We start from the raw sequence: 26,180 nt of genomic DNA, 5'->3' as shown, positions 1-26,180 counted from the left end.
GAAAATCTGCTTAAATAATTATTGCTTCTATCTGAGATATCCCAGGAAATCTTGGAGACCCTCTGAGAAATTTTAAATACCATGGAAGGGACATTATTGCTAGTCTCAAATGCCCATTTATTAGGCATGAGATATAATTGAAACAATCAGTGCCATTAAAGAAGGGACATAACATTTCTTTTAAAAAGCAAATGTTAACAGTCCATGAAATAAACGGAAGGTGCAAAATTAGTAAATTTAATGGCATAATGACAAGGCTGTTAACACAACTTTAATTCATATCAGAGCTTCACCGCCACATTTGCCTTTTTTCCCGGTAAAATGGCTTGATGTAAAGGAAACAACTGATCAACAGAGCTTTTGTTTCTCATACCCAGCCAATCTTCAGTTGAGCAATTAACCAAGTATAGGAGTAAGAAGGCGGCACAGTTTCATATCATGATCGAGTGGCACAAAAACGTTTCATGTGTTCCAGGGAACATCTTGAACCGGCCTGGTAACTAAGGCCTTTAATGCATGGCTGTTTCCCTTATGGTCACCCCTCTGACAACTTCAGGTCTTTGTGTTGATTATGCATGCCATTTCCAACCGTCAGAGGTCACCTCGCTCTCCCTCTGCATTTCCCCATGTTTTGCCGGTGTTTTCAGGGACCTGTTTTATCTCAAATTTGAAAATGCAGGCAAAATGCACAGAAACGCAGTGAGAGCAAGGCGACCTCTGATGGTCAGAAATGGCATGCATAATCCAAACAAAGATGACATCATATCCCAACGTTTACTAGGCAGACTATCCGTGCATTCGCCTGTGCCCCTGAATGCGTCCCGGTGCTGGGGCCACAAAAGGCGGCGTAAGTCACCTAGATGCCGGCGCACCAGCACTTACCGGCCTTAAAAGGCCTTTCGTCCTGATCAGCGGCGCAGCTCAGGAATGCACTGTATGTTTACCATTGCCTTCCCCAGTCATCTACACTTTACTCATTTACCAACCTCAGAAGGATGGAAGGCTGAGTCAACTGGCTCCCTGAAATTGACTTCTAGCAGAATCAAACTGAGGTCATGAGCAGAGCTTTGAGTGCAGTACTGCAGCTTACTACTCTGTGTCACAGGGCTCCTTCATATAAATGTCGTACATTTTATGAATTAATTTGGCACATCAAATGGTGCAGCAATGAAGCCACCAGGGAACGTTTTGCATGATGGAGAACTGGCATCAAAATGGGGATACTCAACTCCAACCAGCAAGCCTGCGAAGATTTGATAGGGACCCTTGTTGGGTGTTAAGAATATACCCATTTTATTGGTGGGCAAATGTGCCTTGTGATTCACAAATGGTTAGGCATTTGAAAATGATGCAAGCGAGGAACAGTCTCTGACTGTAGCCTTTTATGTCAGTGATTAAATACAAGCTCTTGCTATTTCATATAGATGTTTCAGTAGGCAATTTGAGTGGGAAATGGCCCTCGAGTCCATGTGGGAAGCTATTATTCTAGCTATCTCTTAGGAAACCTTTTGAAGGACATTCCTTTTTGTTCCTTTCTTAATAGCTTCTATTGTCACAGCTGCATTTCACACCGTCATTTATAAGCCAATAGTGATGATTATTTCACCTTGGATTAATCTTCAGCAGCCATTTAACAATAGCCAATAAGCGTGGATATAAATTACTGATAAGGGAAATAAAAGCCATGAACTTGGTGGATGAGTGTGATTCAGAGAGTCCATAAAACACTCACCTGGCAATAGATCTTGGCATATTGGGAATATTAATCCCCTTGTTTGATAGTGAACAAAGCAAATGTTGCTAGATGTAAATTGAGTTGATGCGGTGATATGTATTCTCCTATGAAAGAGAGATTTATGAAACGTTCATGTGTTTGGAGTCCGTAGAATAATATTTATAGTCATTATTCCTGAACAGTGAAAAGGTCATAAAAGTTTGCATGAGCATCTGGTTTAGGAGAAGTTGATATGGTCATTCTAGTTTCTTTCTTATTTTGAATGTTTTTATTATCATTCGTTTGCTTCACCTCATCTTTTTACTGAGGTTGCTGATGATTCTCGCATCTCTTGTATGATGCTGGTATGCCATATTTATGCCCCATGTACCTAAAGATCCTCCTCCTTCAGGACTTTTCAGCCCCTGAGTTAAGATCTGCTTCCCAAGCTTGTTCTTAGTGTCCCTGCCTGTGAATGTGATGAAAGTGGTGACCAGAGACAGGGCTTTTCCAGTGGTGGACCCCTTTGGAATGACCTTCCCCTAGAAGATCTCCTGGAGTCCACCTTACTATTCTTTAGATACTAGGCCAAAGCATTTGCTTTTACTCAGGTCTTTAATGAAGGGGTTCTGTGAGAGATCCCCCTCTCTGAGTTTGCTTCTCCAAATCAGTTGCTCAGACGTTGATACAGAAACAATAGATTTATTGAAGCCTTCAGGAGATGAGACAGGCACAGGTAGAAAGTTGCAAGTGAGGGGCTATACGGGTTTACAGAATATATTGACTCCAGGGCACTGGGGCACTGGGGTTCACACTTATTGTTATGGGAAGTTACAAGCTTGGCATAATACAAAACATCAGACGGATCCCAGGAAGTCTGGTGCGGCTATCACACTTCCAAGGCCGCACCGGCCTGAGGGAGTACTGGCAGGAAGAACAGCGGGGGGGGAAGATACATGGGCCATCAGGCCTGGCGCCTGAGACCAGAAGGTGTGAACTGCTTTTACGAGTTCACTGATAACACCGCAGGTGATGGAAAGCAGAGACACAAAGACAGAGACCCTCACATTCTGCCCCCCTTAAGGCCCCCCTCCGAGAGGACGAGGCTTATCGGGATAAGCGAGGTGGAATTCTCGGACCAAGCGAGGAGCTGCCATGTGGGGTGCGGCCACCCATTCGTCATGAGCGGAGCCAAGGTTTTTCCAGCGAACAAAGTAAAACAGTTTCCCTTTCTTCCATTTGGAATCTAAAACCTTGGATATTTCCAAATGGGTATCCCCTCCTACTACGGTAGGAATCTCATGAGCGGGAGGGGGGTGGAACTGGGGAGCTGCTACATAAGGTTTGAGGAGGCTTATATGGAAGACTGGATGAACTCCCTTGAGAGTCTTAGGGAGACTCAGTTCCACGGTAACCTCGTTGATTACTCTGGTAATGGGGAAAGGTCCTACATAACGGTCGCTCAGTTTTTTGCAGGGGCGAAGAGAGCGGAGGTTTTTGGTGGACAGATAGACTTGCTCCCCCACCTTGAGTTCCCATCCCGGAGACCGGTGTTTGTCTGCTTGTTCCTTGTACTTGCTTTTTGCCCTTTCCAGATTTTTGAGCAACCATGGCCAGGTGGATTTAACCACCTGAATCCACTCCTGAAGATCAGGGGTAGACTGGAGCTCTGGCGAGACGGGGGCAGAACCGAAAGGGCCAAAATCCGTCCCGTATATAACTTGGAAGGGACTAAAGCCGGTAGAGGAATGAGGCGCATTGTTGTACGCATATTCGGCAAATGGCAGCAGGTCGACCCAGTCGTCCTGGTGGAAATTTACATAGCAACGCAAATAACATTCTACTACCGCATTTACTCGTTCCGTTTGACCATCCGTTTGGGGGTGATAGGCGGAAGAAAGGCCCTGTTCCTCCACTCCCATTAACTTTAGGAAAGCCCGCCAGAATTTGGCAACAAACTGGACCCCCCGGTCGGAGAGGACCTTCCTCGGGATCGAGTGTAGCCTGAGGACGTGCGTGATGAACAGTTTAGCTAAGCCCTGGGCTGAAGGAAGACCTGCACATGGAACGAAATGAACCTGTTTGGAAAAGAGGTCTGTGATAACCCAGAGAACCGTTTTCCCCCGACTTGGAGGTAGGTCGGTGATAAAATCCATGGCGATGACTTCCCAGGGACGGGAGGGGTTCTCAAGCGGTTTGAGAAGCCCCGGGGGTTTTCCCATCCGTTTCTTGGCTGTGGCGCAGGTGGGGCAGCTGCGCACATACAACTCTACATCAGATCTCATACCGGGCCACCAGAATTGCCTTCGAACCAGGTGAAGCGTTTTTATGAAACCAAAATGACCCGCTAGCCTGGCCCCATGTACAAGTCCCAATACTTCTTTGCGAAGGGAAGATGGGACATATAGTTTCCCCCCTTGCACCCACCAAGTGTTGGTTCGTTCCAAGCCAGTGGGGAGGAGATGGTGCTCCTCCTCCTGTAAGGAGGCGTCCCGGAGTCGCTGTTGGAATGCTTCCGGGATACCTTTGAGCGTAGGGGGGGTCTCCGGTTGGCGGGCTTGGGATCGGGTGGTGACGGCCAAGCCAGGGACTTCCCCTCGCTGTTCGGGAGTGAACAGGGAGTCGACGGGGCGATCGAAATCGTTGCGATACTGGGGAAGTCGTGACAAAGCATCAGCTAGGGCATTTTCTTTGCCAGGGACATGTTTGAGGGTGAACCGGAATTTTGCAAAAAATTGGGCCCACCGAATTTGTTTGGCATTGAGTTTTCTAGCTCCCTTGAGAGCCTCAAGATTCTTGTGATCTGTGCACACTTCGAACGGCAGCTCGGCCCCCTCTAAGAAGTGTCTCCATATGGTAAGGGCATGTTTGACCGCTGCTGCCTCCTTCTCCCAAATGGCCCAGTTGATTTCGGACTGGGAAAACTTCTTGGAGAAGTAGGCGCATGGCCTCAACCGTCCCCCCTCATCCCTCTGCAATAGGGCCCCGCCCATGGCTACATCCGAGGCATCCACCTGCACCACGAAGGGCTTGGTGCAATCCGGGTGAGCCAAAACGGGTTCGGATGAAAAAAGTAGCTTTAAACGTTCAAAAGCTTGCTGGCACTGGGGAGACCACTGCAGACGGGCTGAGGGGAGTGCGGCGCTAGCCCCCCTGTCCTTGGTACGCAACAGGGCAGTGAGGGGAAGCGCAACTTGGGCAAAGTTGGGAATGAAATTCCGGTAAAAGTTGGCAAACCCCAAAAACTGTTGAAGTTGGCGGCGGGTAGTGGGGGTTTCCCAGTCCCGCACCGCCTGGACCTTGGCGGGGTCCATTTCCAACCCTTGGTGGGAAATCACATACCCCAGAAATGTAATAGAAGGTTGGTGGAATTCACACTTGGACACCTTAGCATACAGTTTGTGCTCCCGCAGCCGCTGGAGCACTTCTCGCACTAGGCGCACATGTTCTTCCATGGTCTCAGAGTAAATAAGAATGTCATCGAGAAATACCACCACCCCCCGAAACAGTAAATCATGCAAAACTTCATTAATTAATTGCATAAAGACACTCGGAGCCCCCGAAAGTCCGAACGGCATGACCAGGTACTCAAACATCCCAAAACAACTGGAAAAGGCCGTTTTGGGTTCGTCTCCTTCTTTGATGCGAATGCGGTGGTAGGCTTCTACCAAGTCCAGTTTGGTGAAGATTCGGCCCTCCTTTAATTGTGCTAGAAGGTCAGGAATAAGAGGGAGGGGGTAAGCATTAGACTGGGTGACTGCGTTCAGTCTGCGAAAGTCAATACACAGTCTTAAATCTCCCGTCTTTTTCTTTACAAAGAAAGCTGGGGCTGAATAAGGAGCCTTGGAGGGGCGTATGAAACCCCTCGCCAGATTGACATCCAGATAGTCTCGCAATACAGTCTTTTCACTAGGGCTCATGGGGTAAACCTTTCCCTTAGACAGTTTGCCTTCCCCTACAATCTCGATGGCACAGTCCGTTTCTCTGTGGGGAGGCAGTTCGTCGCACTCTCTAACATCGAAAACATCAGTAAACTGCGAGTACTCAGAGGGTAATTGAGGAGAGACTGGGGCGGGGGACCCTACCAGTGCGGCGGCTGGAGTTCTGAGTACCCGTTCCTTGTCATGCAACCCACAGGGGTTTTCGGGGAAGGAGAGCACCCGTTTAACCCAATCAATGGAGGGATTGTGTCCCCTTAACCAGTTCATCCCTAACACCACAGGGGTTACAATAGGGGCGATGGTGAAATACAACCGTTCCCAATGTTCCCCCACGGACATAATCACGGCTGCAGTTCTGTGGGTCACAGGGCCCCGTTTAAAGTCACTCCCGTCCATTTGGGAAAAACGGAGGGGTCCCGGAAGCCGCTTGCGCCGGACACCCAACTTCTTGGCAGTTTCCTCATTTATCATGGTGCGGGCACACCCCGAGTCGACCAACGCGGGGACCTCCAACGGGGGACCCCCTTTGGGTAGGGACAGATGAACACGCACAAATACATTGTCCTCTTGGGCGCTTACCATCGGTGGAGCTCCTTGCACAACGATAGGGACGGTCTGCTGCGGAGCCCCCTCTACAGCAGACCGACGGCGTTTTTTGCCGGCTGTTCCCACTCTTCCTCCTCGCTGGAAGAGGGGGACGGGGTGGTGGCTTCCGGGGAGCCGTCCGAATCAAAGACGGTATTTGTAATCCGGGACCCCGATGGGACCGTAGAGTCGGATGCCCCATCCTGGGGGCGCGCGTGGAGAGCGGAGGGTGCGCCGGAGCGCCGGCTCAGTGGTCCACTTCTGCGGCGAGGCTGGCTGTCGGCGGCCGGTTTCGTCGGCTCGGCCTGGGTTTGGCGGGGGGGGGTCGGACGGCCTGAGCGAGAGGGGCATTGCGATGCAAAGTGACCCTTTCCCCCGCAGATCAGGCAGACGCCGGCCTCGAACCGCTTGCGGCGTTCCGCGGCCGAGAGACCCCCGCCACCCCCTTGCCGGAGTTCCCGGCCACGGTCACCTCGGGGCCTGGGGTCTCGCCCAAGCCGTTGCTTGGACAAGTTCAGGAGTTGTTTGCGATTCTCGATGTCAGCAGCATGGCGAACCCAACCTTCCACATCCGGGGGGTTCCCTTGCATGAAGGCCCAATGTTGGAGGTCTGGGTTGAGACCCTCCCTGAAACATTGTACCAAGGTAGCTTCACTCCAGTCCAGAATTCGGCTAGCCAGTGACTGGAACTCACTTGCATACTGCGCCACCGACTTAGTCCCTTGGCGCAGTTGCATCAGGGAGGCTTTAGCCCGCTCACCCAGAGTCGGGTCCTCAAAACGGTTTCGGAGTGCTACCATGAACTCGTCCAGGGTTCGCAGCACCGGCGAGCGGAGTTCATACTGCAACACCATCCAGGCAGCCGCCTCCCCTTGCAGTAAGGAAGCCACGTACTGCACCCGGGACTCCTCAGAAACGAAGGTTCGGCCTTGTTCCCGCATAAAAATGTCTACTTGGACCATAAAAAAGGTCAACTGGTCTCCCGACCCGTCATACGTGACTTTCAGGTCCCGACGGGCCGGGGGGGCAGGGGTTGCGGGCGGAACTACCGGCGCCCCGTCTGGGGGAGCACCGGCTGGAGGTTGCAACTTCAGCGCATCTAGGGTCGTGGCCATCTCACCCATTACGCGTTGCATGATCTCCATCTGCTCCTGCATAGCCCGGCGGTCTTCCTGCCACTGCTTTCGTTCTTCCTCCATGAGGGCCTCTTTGCGGGCCGGGTCCCCTTCGAGTCCCGTGCTGGGGAAGGCCAACCGGCGATCCTTCGCCGCAGTCCGCGAGAGCGACCAGCCCTTGGGAGAGTCCAGCCAATAAGTAAGCCCCCGGGGACGTCCGTCCCGATCTTGGTCGGGTGCGCGACCCTTCGGTTTCTTTGGCTTGGCTCCCTCCTCCTTCGGGTCCGGCTTCTCCGGCTCGTCCGGTTCCTTGGGGGCATCGGGGTTAGGGGTGGTGTCCTCGTCGGCTGACATTCTGTCCAAAGCGGTACAGCTGCAGTCCGAGAGGCAAGGACTTGCAACTTAATGTGAGAGATCCCCCTCTCTGAGTTTGCTTCTCCAAATCAGTTGCTCAGACGTTGATACAGAAACAATAGATTTATTGAAGCCTTCAGGAGATGAGACAGGCACAGGTAGAAAGTTGCAAGTGAGGGGCTATACGGGTTTACAGAATATATTGACTCCAGGGCACTGGGGCACTGGGGTTCACACTTATTGTTATGGGAAGTTACAAGCTTGGCATAATACAAAACATCAGACGGATCCCAGGAAGTCTGGTGCGGCTATCACACTTCCAAGGCCGCACCGGCCTGAGGGAGTACTGGCAGGAAGAACAGCGGGGGGGGAAGATACATGGGCCATCAGGCCTGGCGCCTGAGACCAGAAGGTGTGAACTGCTTTTACGAGTTCACTGATAACACCGCAGGTGATGGAAAGCAGAGACACAAAGACAGAGACCCTCACAGGTTCCATCTTTATTAGCTCTGTGTGTGTGTGTGTGTACAATGCTTTTTAAAGTACACACAGGTCTACTGGACTCATGCTTACCAGGGTCCGAAGAAAAGGCAGGGAGAGGCCTGATAATATTTCAAGAGTGAGATTTCTAAGGAGTAGGGAAGAAGTGACTTCTAATTTTGAACAAAGTCTGGTTGCAGGTCACCAGACAGAGATACGAGATTCCTCTATTGACATATGGGTGGCAGAGGAGAGAATTCCTATTTGTATAGGGGAATACAGAGAAAAGGCTGGAAAGGTAAATTTGTCCTGTGAACTAGCAGCTTGACACTGGGGCCAGCTGAGTAAATTCCGCATTCCCAGTGGTAAAAACGGGTTCCTGTCCATTTTGTCAGAGAGCCAATGTTGTGAAAGGCTGAGTGTAGCTTTTCCTCTGAAGGTCGGAAAATGCATGCATAATCAAAAACCCTGTAGCCGTCAGGGGTGACTGCGTGGTGAACAGCCATGCATAAAAGGCCACAAGCAACCTTTGTGGAACATGAGAAACTCAATCAGTAGTAGGGTTGCTAACTTTGGGTTGGACAATTTTGGAGATTTGGGGGTGGGCTCTGTGAGGGGCCAGGTTCAAGGACAGGAGGGATCTCAGCAGGATCGAATGCCATAGAATCCAATTTCCAAAGCAGCCATTTTCTCCAGAGAAAATGATCTTTGTAGATATCCAGGCCCAACTGGAAGTTCACAACCCTAAATGACAGATAACATTAATGCTTCCATGCTTTATTATTCCCTTCTCCTAAATCAAAGGAACAGGTTGAGCATTGTGTGAAACATGGTGTTGGACTAGGTAGACCACTGATCTAATTCAGTAGGATACTTCTTGTGTCCTATGAAAGCTGTCCATTCCCACAGTTGAAGGTGGTAGGTGAGTAGAGGTGTACAAAACAAAAACTTTTTTTCAGTAAATGTTGGGTTCGGGTTTATTGGGCCTGGTTTTTTGTTTTGTTTTTTGGTAAACTGAAATAAGCCAAATACCCGTACTGGTAAATGGCTTTATTTTGGCGTTCCCCCCACCCGCCCCCCAAAAATAGTCTATGGAATTTATTTTTGAGGCTCCCAGGAGGGCCATTTTCAAGGTAGAGTCACCAAATTTGTGACGTAACTGCAAGAGACTCTCCTAAGACAAATATCGAAATGCGGGTCCAATTTTATGGGCCCGCAAATAGGTCACCCCTATCCTCCAGACATTTGTGAGAGCCAAGCAGTCAATCAGTTTTCAGGTTCAAAATGTCAGCGTTGCCAAGGACTGGCGGAAAAAGCTGACTGGCAGGCTGGCGCCTCTGAGTCTGGGGGCTCCATTCGTATCTGGGTCGCTTTGCATGATGACCATGCAAATTAGCTTACCGATATGCACAGCCCTATAGGTGAGGCAAAGAGCAATTCTGGCCTGGCCCAGGGCCTGACTCCCTCTTTCAAGGCTAGTAGCCAACAAATGAGTCACAACATTGGCCTTATAAAACGAGTGACTTTTGTCGTTATTGTGCCTCGGGTATAGTATGACTATGGGCCCGGTGAGATATGTTAGTACTTTTTGCCTTGGTGAGGTTTGGACAGTCCCATCAAAGTGTATGCAAAGTGAAATCTTTGCCAAATCCTCTCTGCTGGCCGAGGCAATAGTGAATTCATTCCGTTGAACTGACAGGCTATTTATGCAAGGATTTTCCCCTCACCAACTGCTTCAGTACTTTGTTTTGATTATATGCCTTTCCTCACATGCTTCCATGCATTTTGCCTGCATTTGCAAGATTCTTGCTAAAACAGCATCCAGAAAACATGGGCAAAATGTGCGGAAAAGTACAGGGAGAGCAAGGCAACCTCTGATGATTGGGAAAGGCATGCATAATCAAAATGAAGTATCGGAGCAGTGGGTGGGGTGACTATGAAGGAAACAGCCCTGCATGAATGGTCAAAGAGATCAAAACTGCATTCACAGCTTGACTTGTTAGCGAATCAAAAGGAAAGCAGCACACAAATTTGTATCTCCTCTGCTGGCTGTGTTGTGTAATGACATTTTGAGCCATTAAAGGGGGGGGGGAGCTGGCTTGTTGAAGAACACAAGAGTGGCCTTGGAATAAGATTCCTCTACAAGTAAAATTAAGGTTTCTTTGTTTTTCAGTGCAAGCTGGGAACCAACAATTGAAAAAGAAACATGGTCTTCTATGCCCTGTATCATGTGAATATGCACCCTCGTGTGAATAGCCTTAATTTACTGGAAGACATTGATGTAAGTAAAGGTAAGCTTTCTAGTGCAGAAACCCTCTCATATTTTCACTTTCTATAAAAGGTCTTGCTTATATCAGGGTTTCATTTGTTGTGGTTTTCAATACATTTATGATTATAGGTATAGGTTATTGACAAACTGCAGCCTGGATCTGAAATCCAAGTTAAAATTTAAGGATTCAAATGTGAGACTGCAGAAGGACAGACACCAGTGCAAAACAAGTTGTTTATGAGACAGGATGCTGGACCACAAAAACCACAGAACAAGGTCAGATACTATGTTCCCAGATATTGTATAGTCATTTGAAGTCTGGGATTAGCCAAAACAAATCAAGGTTTTTAATGATACAAGGTAGTGAAAAACAACTCTGTCTGTTTTCATGGTTTCTGAAGTATTTTCCCTAGCTTTTAAGTCTATTATGATAATGACCTTTTTTTGTCTTTGTGGTTGTACTTTGTGGTTGTACGAAATGTGGATAACAACTTTTGTGGTTAATAAGCCTTGAAGGTGAAAATGTGAAAATTGTGAATTTATTTTGAAAAAAAGAAATATGTTTGGGTGTTATTCCTATGTCATCTGTTTGTCTGACATGAGATCAAAGGTTGGGAAAGGTATTTGATTAGGGAAGCTTTGTCTTATAGATACAAGTGATGTCTTTTGATGTCTGGGAATATTGCAAGATTCTCATAACAATTTCTACTGATTTCCAAAGCTATTCTCATTGGTTCTCATAACAGAAGACCTCTGAAAGGGTATATAAAGGGGTCTGAAATTGTGAAACATTGGAGATTCTTCCCATTTATGCCTGTATGCTGTTAGGCTGTGGGAAAGGCTCTCCAACATGACTCTTTTAATGCGTATGTAACACTGAATTTTTATTTCTGTGTACCTGTATCCAGATCTATACTATTTTGCTAGAATATGCTAGATTTTTCTGGGTAGCCAACTCTCATATATTTTTGTGTTTTTATATTTTATTTTTTCATTTTTATACAAGTAACTACAATAAAAAGGAATTCTTAAATTCAAAGTTTGTATCATTGCTTGGAGCAACTGGTTAAATTAATTGACGTATTTTTCAGTGAAATAAAAGATCTAAAAACCTTAGTCACTTATCACAGCAAATGACCACTTCACATTTATTGCTAATGATCCTTATGCATGCAACTAGAGATGCCAGCCTCCAGGTGAGACCTGGGGATCCCCTGGAATCACAGCTCATCTTCAGACTACAGCGATCAGTTCCCCTGGAGAAAATGGATGTTTTGGAGGGTGGACTTTATGGTATTGTACGCAGCTGAGATCCGTGTCCTCCCCCAGGCTCCACCCCCAAATCTCCAGGAGCTTCCCAAGCTGGACCTGGCAACCCTACATGCAGCTGCGATGCACATGGTCACATTCTTCCCTCTTTCCCCCCTCCTGTCCTTTCCCCCTACTCTCTGCTTTGTCAAAATGGCATTGAAGACTTGAGTGAACGCACAAAAGGAAGTTTCTCTAAGATTACATGTGATATACAACTGCAAAAATTTTATCCACCTGATTAACCCTGGAATAGCTGATTCACAGATTTACATCTTTACTAGAAGGATGGATATGCCTGTGAGAAACAAACCTTAGAAAAGCCTTAACTGTAAGAAGTATAAACTCTTTACAGACCTACCATTAAACTTCAGAAGAATTGTCTTGAGCTTATTACTATGTTCAGTTACCTTTGTCTGAACTTTTCTTTTCTGGGTAACAGATGGATCTAATTTATTACCAAATTTAGCATCAAATGTGCTTTGCTTTTCTTGGTTAGGAATCTATTCCATGGGCCAGTAGATGGAGCTGCAGGAGAGACCTGAAGCCAGAAAATTCCCAAGATTGGTGAATCCCCCCCCCCATTTATGCACACTGTTCATTGTATGCTATCCAGCTTCACTGAGTTTTTAGTAGTCTGTGATGTTGAGAAACCACATAAGATATACATTTTTGTACAGTGTTGTACCCTCCCAGAAGTATAATTCAATACTATGGAGAGTTACTTGAGTCTAGGCCCGTTGAAGTCAATGGATTTCGACCAGAGTAACTTTGCACATGATTGCACTGTGTTGAAGGTCCCCCAGATCCCTGCAGTAGTTTCATCTGAGCAGGGACCTCCAAATTTACCTTTGGTTTGTCCAAAATTAGATGAAAGCAAGCAACTAGCTGGTAGGTTACCTCAGTCACCTGTTCTTACAAAAGTGTTCTGCTGTTCTGTAACACCACAGGTCAGATTTTGGGCTCTAATTTGAGAACACCTGATATTCCTCCTAAAAGATGATCTATGATCTAGGATGTCACAGGGTGGGGGAGAAGGAAGGAACAGTTTCCTGCCCATTTTATACTCTCTTTTTTTTTTGGCTGTCAAATCACAGCTGACTTATGGTGACCCCATAGGATTTTCAAGGCAAGAGACATTCAGAGGTGGTTTGCCATTGCTTGCATCTGTGTCACGCCCCTGGTATTCCTTGGAGGTGTCCCATTCAAATACTAGCCAGGATCAGGAGTGAAAGTATACGGCTGTCCCAAGGTCACCCAGCAAGTGTCCATGGCAGAGTGGGGATTCAAACCTGGCTTTCCCAGATCCTAGTCTAAAACCTAAACCACTACACCATGCTGGCTCTCATTTTATACCACAAACAATTATTAATTTACCAACATTTTGTTATTGTAAGCTCTACAGTCAACCAGTTTTTACACTAGGCTGTGTCCAGTGGGAATTTCTACTGACAGAAGGAATTTCCATCGATGGTATGGGACTTTCTTGCCTTTCCAAACCATTGTAGCCCAAAATGGCCCCAGACTGTTGCTCCTGGAGGTCAGGGAAGTTGGGAGGATAGGGATCAGTGAAAACCCTGAACCTTTTGTTGGAGATCTACCACTAGAAGCAACCCACTGCTTTTATCTGAAAACAACAAATCAGCAGAGAAGTGTGTAGAAAAGGAGGATTTTAGTTACTGATTATGGGAATCATAGATAATATCCAACCATCTATTTTGTTTCATTTTGTTATGAAGAACAGTAGCTAGAATTGAATTCAACATAACTATAGAAAGTGCTTTAAGGAAAGAAATATTGTTATAGGTTTCATCTTCTGTTGGGTCCTTATTTTTATACCTTTTAAATCTTGTGATTCACCATTTGAAACTCCCATTATTTGCATTTCCCCTTTAAGTCTTAAAGCAACAAGGGCCCCTTTGAATTCTAGGAAACCTAGGACAAAATTACATTATACCCGAGACAACACTTTATCAATATATTTAGATCTTCCCTTTCCTCTCTGTATGCCAGTGGCTCAAGTTGATTTACAGGATTACCTTATCTTACCCAAACAACATCACTATGAGATAGGTGGTGCTGCAATACAATGGTTTCCCAAAGGAAATCCCAGACATTTGAAAACAGATACCACCACACCCCAGCACTGCCTCCTGCCTGGCCACAGTGAAGCAGAGCTCACACGACACTATCCAGGTGTACTTGTATGTATATACACACTGGAATCCTATCAATCAGCTGTTGGATGGGAAGACAGCAAGTGGGTCTAGGGTTCCCAGATCCCCACTGGCTTCTACCATTGAGTTTTTGCCCAACAGCAATGTGATGATGTCACTTTCAGTGCACGCTGGAAGTGATGTTGACTATAGTTGCCAGGTCCTCCCTCTCCACCGGCAAGAGGTTTGGGGGGATTTGAGTGGTAAAGGGCCCCTTTACGATGGGACTAAACCCAGCAATGACGTAAGCACGTTGCGAGCGACCACTGCTCCAAGCAGGCTGCTGGACTGGCGGGCAATTGCCCTCCAGTTCCAGCAATCTGGCAACCCTAATGTTGACACATCACTGGCTGCAGAGACCTAGGCCTCAGCTTGCTGCTGTTAAGTTCCCTCCCTATCTCCTGCTGGTTGCCAGGAGGTACCTGGAAACCCTAGGTGGGAGTGTACCTTTCTCTCCCTCCCCAATAGCAGAATGACAGGATTCTCGTTTTGCTTTATGGCCTATGAGTACACAGTCCCATTTGTGCTTGCATTTCCTCATCCAGCTGTTTACATTTGCTCATATTGAAGTGCCTATAAACTTCATTTATAGGGAAATATATAGTCTTTTATATATATGCACACTCACACAATCATAAGGTGCTATGCTCATGTATAAGGGCTAGCATCAGGCACAAGTATATTCTTACGCACACATATGTCAAGGCAATGCCCCCATGTATAAGGGGTAAAACATTATTCTTAGGCTCAGATCCTACTAATATGTAATCACTTAGTTAGCATGAGCTGGCAGCCATTTCACAAGGTGCCAGTGAAATGATCTTCGCTCGCCTGGTACAGCCGCCCACCCTAATGAGGCCCAGGCAATGGTTTAGGATCACCAGGAGTGTCAGTTAGGAATGTTCTGTTTCGTTTCTTCATTGGTAGATCAAGTAGCCATCTATGTAACGCCTTAAGGCTACGCTAATAGGGTATGCTAATCATCCTGTGTACTTATCTAATGTGTATTGGTTCTTTTGTTATACATAACCCAAATGCCTGCCCTCTATCCTAAGTCTATAAAGGATGATGCCTTTCTTTGTTCTCTGCGTGGATTGCCCCGTGCTTCATTAAGGGTATCCCACCCACTTCTGTTTATTGGGCCAATAAAAGAACCGTTTATCCTGACAACCTCTCCTGTATTACTTTATTGGGACAATCAAAGGCAATCCAGGCATTACAATATACCATCCTTGGCTAGATCTGGACATCTATCCATACAGTTAGGTAAGTTGCTTTAAAAAATTTACTGAAGCAAATAAACATTTCAGTGGAAATCAGGGAAAGAAAGTGAGCAAAATGTCATAGTTGGCAACATCATTTTAAATCAGCATCTCTTAATTACCATGCTTCATTAGTATGCTGGACTCATATTAAATGAGCTTAGTTTAATCCCTTTCATGCTATTGTTGGTTTTGACCTGCACACTTCTATTGATAAATCAGTTAATCTCCTTATTTGGGGAGATTATTTCATTAATTAATGGCCTGCTGCTCAAAACAAAACATTACAAAATGAAAACAAAATGCATTATTGCCCATGGGGGATTTAAAACATGGTTGTGCACATTTTGACAACAAAATCTTCTTTTATTCTGGCTATAGCTGTTGTAAAAACATTCAGCATTTTTTTTAAAAAAAAACCCAACAACTAGAAAACTCATTATCATAGAATGAAGTACTGTGATGTGGGAAAGAATGCTAATAAAGCAAATACCCATATTCATTCAGGTGGCATGTTTGTTTAAAGGGTGCATGCAAAGGAAAGATGGGTACATTTCACAAAGGCACATTGTGCCTATACATATGGGATGCCTGTGTGGAGGATAGAGTGTGGGTAAGTTTTGCCAGATCTCTGTCTTGGATCCTTATCATCACCCCCTTTCTCCTCTGGCTAGGCATTTTCACTTATGGAAGAGGAGGAAGGTAATTTATGCTGACCCCTCCTCACCACAGATCCCACTTGTTCCTGGGGCCTACAATTGCCCCCCTGCTCCACTTTATCATAACAACAACCCTGTGAGGTAGATTAGGCTGAGAGAAAGTGACTGGATAGAGGTCACCCAGTGTGTTTTGTGTAGGGATGCCAGCTTACAGATGGGACCTGAGGATCTTCCAGAATTACAGTTTGTCTCCAGACTACAAAGATCAGTTTTCCTGGGGAAATGGATGCTTTGGAAGGTGGACCCAATGAGGTCCATGTCCTCCCCAGGCTCCACCTCCAAATATTCAACAGTTTCTCAGTCTGCAGCTGGCGACTCTACCCCCCCCAGCTCCTGTCGGTGATCGGGTGGGGGGGACCCGGCAACCCTACACACAACTGCAATTAAATACACCTAACTCCACATGGTCACATGTGGCTGAGTGGGGATTTGTACAGGGATCTCCCAGATTTTAAATCTGATCTTTTAACCACAACACCACAATGGCTGGAATGATGTCATTTATGTAGCGTGGATCTGCTCATGCTGCAGAGGATCGAGACCATAACATTTTTGCTACAGTAGTGTTGTACTTTTTCCCCATAGGAAAAGTAGCTGTTCATTTATATGGAGAAAGTTTTTTTTTAAAAAAAAAAATTCTGGCTTGTCCTCATCCTTATGCCCACAAATGGAATTCAATATCACACCATTTCTGCCCAAAAAGTTTATTCATGGGGTCATCCCAGCACATTTTTGGCCAACCCAACAGCCACTTGTGACTGCTAGAGTTCCACTAAGTGATACAAGTTGTCCAACCGTTAATCTTGAGTGAAAGCTACATGATGCATCATCTTAGCTTTGCATCATACTTCAGGTATACTACATTGGTTACTGCTGTACATTTTCAGATATGTTCATTCTAGAGTTGCCAAGCCTTTCAACTGGCAGGAGGGTTGGGGGCAGGGACATGGGGGGAAATCTTCTGGGGGAAATCTGGAAGTGACTTCTGGGGAAAATCTGGAAGTGACATAGGGTAGCTCTAGGAATCAATGGAAGCTCTATGGTGGTCATATATACATTTGTATCTAGATTATTGTAGCATTGTATTTTTACCAATGTGCAGAAGCATGTCAGCACAGATGCTGCAAAAAAAGAATCAGGATACAATCACAGCACAATTAATAAAACATAATAACAAAAACATAATGTAATAATAATAAAATAAAAAAACAAACTAACAAAGAACAGTGTGAATGGTTACATTATTAAGGAAGAGGTTGAGTTAGCTGCAAACCAACTAAATATGAACTAAAATCAGAAGGAAATGGTGCATGCTCCCATTGCAGAATTAATTTTATGGATTCTCCTAATTTAACAGGAAGTCAGAAGGACTAGACAGCAGGGCAGAGGGGATCCTCCAAACCAACAGAAGGACAGAGTGGGGAAAATTTCTCTTCCCCTACAAAGAATTCACTGGCAGCCATTGAGAACTAACAGAACAATCCTAGGCAGAGTTAATGCAGTCCAAACCCACTGAAGGAAATGGATTTAGCCTGGAGTAATTCTGCATAGGATTGCATTGTAAGTCAGGCTTTTTAGTATAACCCTACTCTCTGCATACTCTCTGCATAATCATTCAAGGTTACATTGCTAAAATGTAAGTGAACACAGGAAAGGTCATATATAGTGGCTTAGTTCTATGGGATCCTATCTGCAGATGGAAGGATTTCCCCCTCAAATCATGACTTTCTCATTTCACCCTTCTATCTGCAGCCCCAAATACTCCTCCCCGCAGTGCTGCAGCATTTAGAGGGCATTATAGGCTGCAGTGAGAGCCAGCATGAGTAGTGGTTACAGTGTCAGACTAGGATCTGGTCCGAATCTCCATAGTAACATAGAGTTGGAAGGGACCTCCAGGATCATCTAGTCCAACTCGTTGCAGAATGCGAGAAATTCACAACTACCTCCCACCCACACCCCCAGTGACCCCTTCTCCATCCCCAGAATATGTTAAAACAAATCCCTCCATGATCCCTGGCCAAACTGGCCCACTCTGCCATGGAAGATGTTGGGTGACCTTGGATCAGTCACATACTCTCAGCCTTGACCCTGGCAAATATTTGGCTGGGAGACTGCCAAGGAATTCCATGGGTGTGATGTGGAGGCAGGTGATGGCAAACCTCCTCTGAATGTCTCTTACCTTGAAAATCCCAACAGGGGTCACCATAAGTCAGCTGTGACTTGATGGCCAAAAAAAAAAAAAAAAAAAGGCTCCATGGGAGATGAGAAAGTAATGCTCTACAGGTGTATATTCTTCCATCCATGGAAATGCCGCAATGGATCTAAGCTGATGTATGTTAATGAGAGCCCCCCTGGTAACTGTAAATAATACATTTACAAATGTCAGCTGTAAAAAGCTCCCTACACTTCTTGTGAAATGTGCCCTTGATAGCTGTTGCTCAAGCTATCCTTGCTATTTTTTATTGAAAGCACATCTTTCCCCCATGCTGTGTATCTATTTTATTTATACTGCAAACCCCCACAACCTCCTTCTTTATGTAAGGAAGACATATGGGGAAAGTTAGGGTTTATCACTTCTAGCAGCCATGAGCTGTACGTGGAATTTTGCACGTATATTTCACTTCATAAACATCAAAACCTCACCATTTCTTTGGAGGAATAGCAGCCTTTATTGGCAGTCATATTTAGATGTTCATGGAACAATAAAAAAGTACTTTCCATCACTTATAGCACACAATTTCAGGGGCCTTACTTATTATAACAGAGCTCTGTTTCACATAGCTGCCTTTGTTTTATGTATATTCCTCTCCGTCACAAGGTGACACCCCAAATGAATGGCACAAGATACATGCGGAATTGAATTCTCTATTTTTATTTCAGTTTGCAAATCTGTTGGGGCACTGAATAGCATTTCTGAGAGTGATTTTTCGTCTGCTTCCTGGAGATATATAATCAAAGATTGCTAGCAGATAAATGTGACTAGTGAGGTATATCTGCATGCAAAAAAAAAAGTGAGAAATCGAGAGTGGAAGTAGATATTTTGAAAATCGCATGGCTGCCACTCAAAATGGTATCTCTGTGTCAAGTTCTCTCCTAGCATTGTCTATAGTGCTGCCTACTTGCCAGTTTATAAACAAAATCTGGGAGCAGATTAAGGTGCCTAATGCAATATATCTGTATGTGTGTGTGAGGGGGGGGGGAAGAGTGGAAGTAAACATGAAAAACACAGGACTGCCACCCAAAAATGTATCTGGGCATTGAGTTTTCTTGATACATTCTTGTATATCCTTGCCCCTTCCACTGGCATCAGTGATGTGCTCTGTAGGCAGGGATATGCACAATATGATGTTGTTTGCACATGGATAACTTCGACTATATAGTACAGTTGCAGACAACCCAACACAAGAGATGCTACATCATTATAATGATCCACTATATGACAACATTCTTGAGCCCCTACATACAATCAGATGAGCATACCCCTGCCAGTCTACTTTAGGAGTGGGGGCAGCACAGAGATGAGACCTGTGGTTTGAGATAACGATGATCTCGGGCTAGTTCTCACATGAGGTGACCCCTATGCAATTGCCTGGGGGTCAGTGCTATATTTCTTTGTCCCAATCACCAGACGACGTGGTAGAGGTCTTCAGACACCAACTGACTGCTATAGTAGTGTCAAAGAGTGAACAAGTTGAAATTGAAGCCTGATAAGTTGGAGGCAATGATAGTCGGGAAAGCAGATATCCTGTAGGATTCTAGACTTCCCACATTTGATCAGATTCAGCTGACCATTGCTGACTCGAAGAAGAGGAGGAAGAAGAAGAAGAAGAAGAAGAAGAAGAAGGAAAAAGGAAGAAGAAGAAGAAGAGTTGGCTTTTATATGCTGACATTCTCTACCTTTTTTTAAGGAAGAATCAAACTGGCTTACAATCTCCTTCACTTCGTCTCCCCACAACAGATACCTTGTGAGGTAAGTGAGGCTGAGAGACTTCAGAGAGAACTGTGACTAGCCCAAGGTCACCCAGCAGGCTTCGTGTGTAGGAGTGGAGAAACCAACCTGGTTCACCAGATTAGAGTCCGTCGCTCATATGGGGGAGCGAGGAATCAACCACTACACCATGCTGGCTGAACTCAGTGTTATTGCTGGAGAAGCAAGTTAATGCAGCTGCAAAATAATAATAATAATAATAATAATAATAATAAAAAAGCTTCCACCCATTTTCATTTAGCTTGGGAGATGGCTCCCTACCTTGACTCTGCTGATCTGGCCACATGGACTCATGCAGTTGTCTTGTTTGTAGGGTTCCTAGAGGTACCTGGTTGGCCACTGTGTGAACAGACTGCTGGACTTGATGGACCTTGGACTGCTCCAGCTTGGCCTTTGCTATGTTCTTATGTCATGGTCACCTCAAGACTAGTGCTTTTGAAGTCAATTTGGAAGCTTCAGCTGATACAGAATGTCACTGCTTAGTTACTATTGGGAGCTCGCTGAAGTATGTACATTACACTAATTCTGCAGTCACTCTGTTGGTTACCTATCAGTAACTGGGTTCTATTCAAGGCTCATACAAAGCCCTTCGTGGCCTTGGACCCTCATATCTGCAGGATTGCCTTTTCCACTGTACTCTACCATGACTGCTCTGCTCATCAGATCAAATTATTTTGAAGGTACCCCCTTGTAAATGGGTATGATTGGTAGCTGTTTACAGACTAGGTTTGCCAGATCTGGGTTGGGAAATACCTGGATATTTTGGGGGTGAAGCCTGGGGAGGGCAGGATTTGGGGAGGGACCTCACCAGGGTATAATGCCATAGAGTCCACCCTCCAAAGCAGCCATTGTCTACAGGGGGACTGATCTTGGTCATCTGGAGATCAATTATAATAGTGGGAGATCTCTAGATGCTACCTGGAGGTTGGCAACCCAACTGTAGACATGTGTTTTCTGGTGCAGCTCCCACCTTGTGGAATGGCCTGCCTGAGGTGGTCCAGAAGGTTCCCATACTTCTGTCATTATGCAAACAATGCAAATCAGAATTTAGAGGGCATTTTTATCCAGGCAATAGGCCTACGGTATAATGGAACAGTTCACGAAGGCAATTTATGCAGGAAACAGAGCTATATACGCCACAGTTTGTGGTATGTATTATCTGTTTATTGTATACATTATCCCTGCCTCATTTGGTAACTCCATTTTCCTCATGGTTCAACCTATTATGTTTGATATTTCTTTGCATTGTTTCTGATTTGTAATCCTAATTCTATTGCATTGGGTATTAGATATCTCATGCTTGGGATTTGCATTGTTTGGCATCAGGTAATCCCTCTTGAGTCTCAGTGAGAAAGCCAACCTATAAATAAAGTTAATAAATAAATAAATGTCAACCAGCAAGCTGAGAGAAGGCAACATGTAATCTCCCATGCAGAACTGTCATTTCCCTACAATTGAAGACAGTCATATTGTTCAGACACAGACAAATAGTTTGTCAGGTGTGCAAGTCCCTAGATTGCTGCCCACAAGCTTGACGTGAGCTAAATCAAGTGGAAATTGAGCTCCCGGTACTGAAACTAATGAACACAATAGGATTTGGGCATATTTCCCTGTTATAGCCCCTCAACCTCTTGCATGCATGTATATATAGTTTTAAAATGTGGATTTCTCATACTATGTCTCATTTTTCTTCCACTATTAGATACTTTGAAAGACCTCCATTCATTTCATTTTCACAATTAAAACACTCTGCACTTCTAATATGTAAGATATACCAGTACAATAATGTATTCATTATCTCCAAGCTAATTACATTTGCAGCTAGACAGGTCTTTAGACAAAGCTGTTAAATCTCAATAAGTATGTTTTAATAATCATTTGATGTTTAATTAATAAACAGTACCCATCACATTAAATCCAAATTAAATGCTCTTGTGAGACACTGAAAGGAAAGTTGTAATGGGATAATAAAGGCACACTCAAAAGGAAATTGTATAGCAGCTCCGTTAATCTAAATGAACGTTTGCAAAGATTATATATATTGCCATATTAGATTTTACAAGATGGCTGCAAGCAATCTCATGAGTACAGACACTTGAACTTGCTACCTAGAAACCTTTAGAACTCCCATACTAATAAACACACCACTCGAGATTCTCTTTGCTGTGAACACATGAAGCTTCCTTCTACTGAATCAGATCCTTGAATCAAAGTCAGTATAGTCTACGCAGACTGGCAGCGGCTCTCCAGGGTCTCAGGCAGAGGTTTTTCACATCACATACAACCTGATCCTTACTGGAGATACCAGGGATTGAACTCGGGTCCTTCTGCATGCCAAGCAGATGCTCTCTACCGAGCCATAGCCCCTCCTGCAGTCCCTGCTCAACGGGTCCTAGGCTTGCACAGGTGAGGCAGGAGGCAACCGGAGCTTTTTTCAGTGGTGTTACCTCACTTTTGAAATGCACTCTCCCTTGAGCTCACCTGGTGCCCGCTTTATTATTTGTAAGGGTTCAGGGGGTTCTGTGGGTTGCAGCTGAAAGAAGGAGATGGGGAAGCCCCGTTCTGCTTGCTTCACTCTGCTCACGATGCACTCAAATGCATGAAGTTGTTGTATACTGAATCAGGGTCCATCTAGGTCAATGCAACCTCTTCTGTCTGGGAGCCGCCCTCTGGAGTCATAGGTAGAGGTCTTTCACATCACCTATCACCTGACATTTTCAGCTGGAGATGCTGGGGATTGCACTGCAGACCTTGGGCATGCAAAACAGCTACACTGCCACTGAGCCATGGCTTTGGAGTGCAAAGAAAGGAGACACAGAGAACTATTACATGATGTGCTGAATTCTCACCATCATGTGAATCAGTTTGGCTAGCCTTTATCAGTCATGCTGTTTGTTTGTCAGTTGCCACTTTTACCCTGTGCTCTCTGCCACGGGGCATTTCAGGGAGCTGGTATCGTAGAACATGGGCATCTTTATTTGCATTTGTTATGACCATGAAAATGAAGCATTCTATTGATTTCAAAATCATTTCATTGATTTTGTTTAAATAGAAAAAAAATACATAGGTGTTGAAATCTCTCCCAAGTATGGAACGATCTTAAGTTTACTCAACAGTAATTCCCATAGTGTTGATGGGACTTACTCCCTGATGTGCATAGAACTGCAGCCTACAATGAAATGTGAATTGCATCCAAAGTGGTCAGTGGACATGTGCGTGTGTGTAAATTACCACCAAGTCGCAGCCGACTTATGGCGACCTCATAGGGTTTTCAAGGCAAGTGATCGAGCAGAGGTGGTTTGCCATTGCCTTCCTCTGGTCAGTGGGGATAGTATGTCCCAAACTCCACTTGAAATTCAATGAAATCTTCTTAAATAAGCAATATTGCAGTTCAGTCCTAAGGAAATTTACACTCTTCTAAGCCTATTGATAAAAGAATGTTACATAATATAAATATAAAATTCCCTGGAAAAAACAGCTAATGACACTCTCTGAGAAGTGGATACTTGATAGCTATCTGCTATCAAGTAGATCAGTGAATTGTGTAAGAGATGTGGAAACATTTCTCTTTATAGTGTCAAGAAAAATTAATCTTCATTTCTCCATTTTTTTTTTTTAAAGTGAAATGGCAGATGGTTGTTAAATCTAGGGAAAGGATTTAAAACATTTGCACTGTAAAACTGTAGCGGAATTGGTTTGGTAGCAACACAATTGCACTTTTTCTTACAGATGGAGGTTAAATATCCTGAGTATTCAATATTTTCCCCCCTTGAAACATATTTTCCTAATTAAAATCAGCTTTCAGTGTAAGGCTATTATTGGTTTCTAAATATCATTGGGATTTAATGCTGGGGTAAGCAAGCAAGAGGGGATGTGATACAAAAATGATAGCAATATACTCTGAGATATAATTAAGAACTATCCTACTGTTTGGAGCATACTACTTAGCAATTAAATGCACTGAATGCACCATTCTCCTTGTTGCATGAATATGATTTGAGATATAGTGTGAAAAATATAAATGTGGTCACAGATGTAATCAATGCTGGACAGATTTATAGCGATCAAAAAACCAATTCCCCAGGGGTGGGATGTAAGACCTTATAACTTAAAGAAAAAAATAGTTAGCGGACAGTGAACATCTGTGACTTTTGTGTCCTTGGACTGCATCAGCTCATGCTCTAGAGAGTAAAGACAGCTTTCTGCTGTGATTTGAAGTTACTAGAAGCACTGTAAATAACCTTCTTTCCTAGGGTTTCAAAGTACTGAAATTATGCCCCCTTCCATCATACCCCCCTACCCCACTATATATCTTTTAGTGTAGTGTTGGGTGTTTTTTTTGGTTTTTTTTGGTGTGTGTCAAAAGTTGATTAAAAAATTATATCTCCTCACCAATCTTTGTCAGGGAAGAGCTACACATTATGTTCTTTTTGAAAAATGAGTTGAGTCTTAGTTTCCTGGACCCAACTCACTTTACTGAGCCACATAGCATTGCAGGGACATATTGCTGAAAAGACAGCCAATACCTGGTTCTGCTTGGGATTATGACATAGGGAGGAAGAGGGGCTCCTTTCTCCCCTTGCCTGTTTTTCAGAGGAAAAGGAGGAGGAGGAGGAGAGTTGGTTTTTATATGCCAACTTTCTCTACCACTTAAGGCAGAATCAAACCAGCTTACATTCACCTTCCCTTCCCCTCCCCACAACAGACACCCTGTGAGGTAGGTGGGGCTGAGAGTTGTGACTAGCCCAAGGTAACCCAGCTGGCTTCATGTGGAGGAGTGGGGAAACAAATACGGTTCACCAGATTAGCATCCGCTGCTCATATGCAGGAGAGGGAAATCAAACCTGGTTCTCCAGATCAGAGTCCACCACTCCAAACCACAGCTCTTAACCGCTACACCACGCTGGAAGAAGAAGAAGAAGAGTTGGTTTTTATACCCTGCTTTTCTCTACTCTAAGGAGTCTTAAAGTGACTTTACAATCATATTCCCTTCCTCTCCCTACAACTAGCACCTGATGAGGTAGGTGGGGCTGAGAGAGCTCTAAAAGAACTGTGACTGTCCCAAGGTCACCCGGCAGGCTTCATGTGGAGAAGTGGGGAATCACACATGGTTCTTCAGGTTAGAATCTGCTGCTCTGAACCACTATACCTCGCTGAGCTGAAATGGTTCCAGGGGGAGCTATTTGCCTCATTTTGTAGCTGCCTGTCCCCCCCGCCCCAATGTCCTTCCATCATTTATGGCCCTGATTATTAGATATAGTTGAACACAAGGGAGGGAGGAATTAAGGCAGGCCAAGGATTATCTCAACTGTTCTCTTGAGGCCATGGTGGTGGCAAGTGCCATCAAGTCACAACTGACTTAGGCTTTTCAAGGCAAGAGGCCCAGGGCCAGATCTTGGGGGGGCTCTGGTGGGAACACTTGCCCTGTGTGCAAGGAGAGGAAGGGCATCAGTGTGGGGTAAGTCCATACCAGCTGCTGCTCTCCCTCTCTTGTTTTCTGCAGGGGCGGCTGCCATGTGCCCCGCACGGCATGTTTCTTTCCTCCCCTGGGGACACCAGGGCCTGGCTCCAGCACGCATGTGCATGTACACACATGCATGGCGCCCCCCTCCCATTAGGGTTGCCAGGTGCCCGCTGGTGGCAGGCAAACCCCCGGCAATTGACCCCTCTGCCCGCCAACCACCTGAGGGCAAAGTTCCGCCTTGCAAGGGGCCTTAGTGTGAGTGGTAAAGGGCCGCTTTCCGACCACAGCCTCCCACCGGAGGAGAGGAGGGACCTGGCCACCCTACCTACCATCCAAGTATGAATGGGGCCTGACCCTGATTAGCTTTCATTAGCCTAATCGCATTAGCCTGAGCCATTGAGATCAAGGCCTTGGCATGATAATCAAGCCCATTCATGTTGGTTTATCAACTTTTCTCCTCACAGAAAACTTATGCAATTACTTTGCTATGGCCAAATGCCTCAACTGCGCTGAAATGACCCCTAGGGAGTAATCTTAAGCCCAAATGCTCAGAAATTAAGTTACGCATGCCTTGTTCCCTGAAAAGTGACTTTAGGCATACCCCTATTGTTAGCCAACTCCCACTTGGGAAATATCTGGAGATTTAGAGGCGGAGCCTGGGGAGGGACTTCAGCAGGGTATAATGCCATAGAGTCCACCCTCCAAAGCAGCCGTTTTCTCCATGGGACCTGATCTCTGTCATGTGGAGATCAGTTGTAATTCCAG

The sequence above is a fragment of the Euleptes europaea genome, chromosome 8 (genome assembly GCF_029931775.1).
Source record: "Euleptes europaea isolate rEulEur1 chromosome 8, rEulEur1.hap1, whole genome shotgun sequence".
NCBI lineage: Eukaryota > Metazoa > Chordata > Lepidosauria > Squamata > Sphaerodactylidae > Euleptes > Euleptes europaea.
This window is presented reverse-complemented; position numbering follows the sequence as displayed.